This window comes from Molossus molossus, unplaced genomic scaffold (genome assembly GCF_014108415.1).
Source record: "Molossus molossus isolate mMolMol1 unplaced genomic scaffold, mMolMol1.p scaffold_m16_p_5, whole genome shotgun sequence".
In the NCBI taxonomy this organism is placed as follows: domain Eukaryota; kingdom Metazoa; phylum Chordata; class Mammalia; order Chiroptera; family Molossidae; genus Molossus; species Molossus molossus.
In genome coordinates this window covers 109308781-109311480 of record NW_023425388.1, presented here as the reverse complement: position 1 = coordinate 109311480, position 2700 = coordinate 109308781, and positions in this window count along the sequence as shown.

The following is a 2700-nucleotide window of genomic DNA, read 5'->3' as shown; positions in this document are numbered from 1 at the left end:
TTTTCTTTCTTTTTTTAAAATTAAATGTATTGGGGTGACAGTGATTCATAATCACTGTGTCATCTACAGATAATGAGAGTTGCCTCTTTCTGTTCAACCGTTCTTTTTCTTTCCTATCAAATGTATTATTTGGGCGAGTCCCCTGGCACAGCATCGGAGAATTGCATTAACAGTTAGCGTCTTTGTCTTATTTCTGACTTTAAAAACGCTTCAAAAATTATACCATTTTCTGTGATGCCTTCTGTAGGTAGTCTATTGATACCCATTAGCACATTAAGGAACTTTCTTTCCATTCAAAGTGAAGAGTTTTTTGTTTTTTAAATCCTTACCCGAGGATATTTTTCCATTTATTTAGTTTCAGATAGAGTGGGAGGGAGGGGGAGGGAGAGAGAGAGAAAGAGAAAGAGAGAAAGAGAAACATCAACGTGAGGGACACACATTGACTGGCTGCCTCCCATACAACCCAGACCAGGGCCAGGGACGAACAGCAACCGAGGTAGTGCCCTTGACCGAAATCGAACCCATGACTCTTTGGTCCACGGGCTGAAACTCCTCCCACTGAGCCAAACCAGCCAGGGCTCAAGTGAAGAGCTTTTAATATTAACTGTCATTAGATTTTATTAATTGCTTTTGAAGGTCATCAATTGAGATAATTATGTGGTATTTGCCCCTTAAGTCTGTTTCCATGGAGAATTGCATTAGATTTGCTCATGAAGAAGCTGAATTCCTGAGATGATCTCTCTCAATCATACCTTCTGTACTTTGCTGCAATTTCTTGCTAATAATTTAGTTTGAATTTTTTTCTCTCTGTTTATAATTGCCTTTTTGTATTGAAATCATACTGTTTTGGTATCACTCTAAAGCTAGGTTTGGACATTAATTAGATGGCTTTCTACCTTTTTTAATAATCTGGAAGAATTTCTAAAACATGAGAATTAGCTCTTCCTTTAAATTTTTATGAAGCTTACTGTAAATTATCTGCACAAGTTCTTTCTTTGAGGAAGATTTCTGACTACATTTTCAATTTCTTCTATGGTTACTAATGGTTTTACATTGCTACTTCTTTTTGAGTAATTACTATTAATTTACATTTTATTAGATAAATAAATTTATCTCCTAGAATTGCAAATGTATAGGTCCAAATCTGCAAATCGCATTTTCTTCACATTTTTCATCTCTACGGCTCTAGTTAATAGCCCTGTTTGTTCTTTTCTATTACTGATTTATTATTCTGTTATTTTTCCCCTTGATCAGACTTAGCAAATGTTTAACAATTTTGCCATCTATTGCTCTTTTTAAAAATTGTATTATTTTTTTATTGATTTTAGAGAGAGAGGAAGGGAGAGAAAGAGAGAAAACCCCAGCAATTTGTTATTTCACTTATTTATGCGTCACTGGTGGATCCCCTGACCAGGGAGCAAATCTGCAGCTTCGGCGTATTGGACTGACACCCAGACCAACTGAGCTGCCCGGCCATGGCTGCCACCGATTGCTTTTGTTGCTCAACAAAATGTTTAACACCTATAATTTCAACATTTATTTGTATGAATCTCTCTTTCCTATTTTATTAGTCATTCATCTAATGTGTAAGAATTGAGACGTAATTTCCCATTCTTTCATTGATAATGATATTCACTTTGACCACTTGATTAACATAAAATGTTAATATCCGGTGTCTTATCAAGCTTTTAGTTTATTCGTTTATTTAATTTTATTATCAGAGACTCAAGGTTTTTAATTCTACCCATGTGTTACAGTCTATTAAAATCATTCATTATTTTGATACCTAAATGAACATGGTTTGGCCGATCAGAACCCCTTAAACAAGGCTTTTGCGTTGTCTTTTCCTGACACAAGATGAGCCAGCCTGTCAAACCCCCTGCCCTGGGCTGGATGGAGCAGCATTCCCCAAAGCAGTCCTGAGTCCTTGCAGTGGAGAACATTGCTCCAGATTTCTCTCAGTGAACATACTAAGGAATGTATGCGAGTGTAACTTCACACATGTACACACATATCAGTGTTCTGTGTGTTTGTGAACACGTTACTATAGTTCTACAGTTATCTATCTTACCGATCTATATTAAAAGCCACGAATTCGCATCATACTGCCAAATCCAGTTGCTCGCTCCCTTGCTGTACTTGGGCTGCCTTTCCAGCCATGAGGAACTCACTCCCACTATCCTCAGCGTGGGCACTGAGGGGATCAGTTTCTCTCTGTACAACAAACATCCCCACCCCGTCCAGGCTCCCACCGCCCATGCGAGCCGTCCTCACACGTAAATGCCCTTCCCACCCTACTAGACCTGACTGCCACCCCACGCTCCCTCTTCCCGGTACCTGGACACATTTTTAACCATCTGAATTATTTAGGACGGAAGCGGAAGCAGGAAGAGGAAAAATTGTACATTAAGCTTTCATAAGTGTTACTGAAAACCCAAGAAAACTTTTACAAGAATAAGTATTTGTTTGTTCATATTGATCAATCAACAAACATGTATTAATCCCCTGCTGGGTGCTCAGCTGAGGTAATAAAGGGAGAAGTATGACAAGGTTCTCATCATGTAGCTAAATGAAATTAAGTTGGAAAATGAACAGCAGAACAGCAAAGGTTCGTTGCGCTCTCCGTAACTACAGAGCCCTGCAAAGGCAAAGACGCACCTGTTAGATTCTCGAGTTGTCATGACACACAGTCAGCCTTGA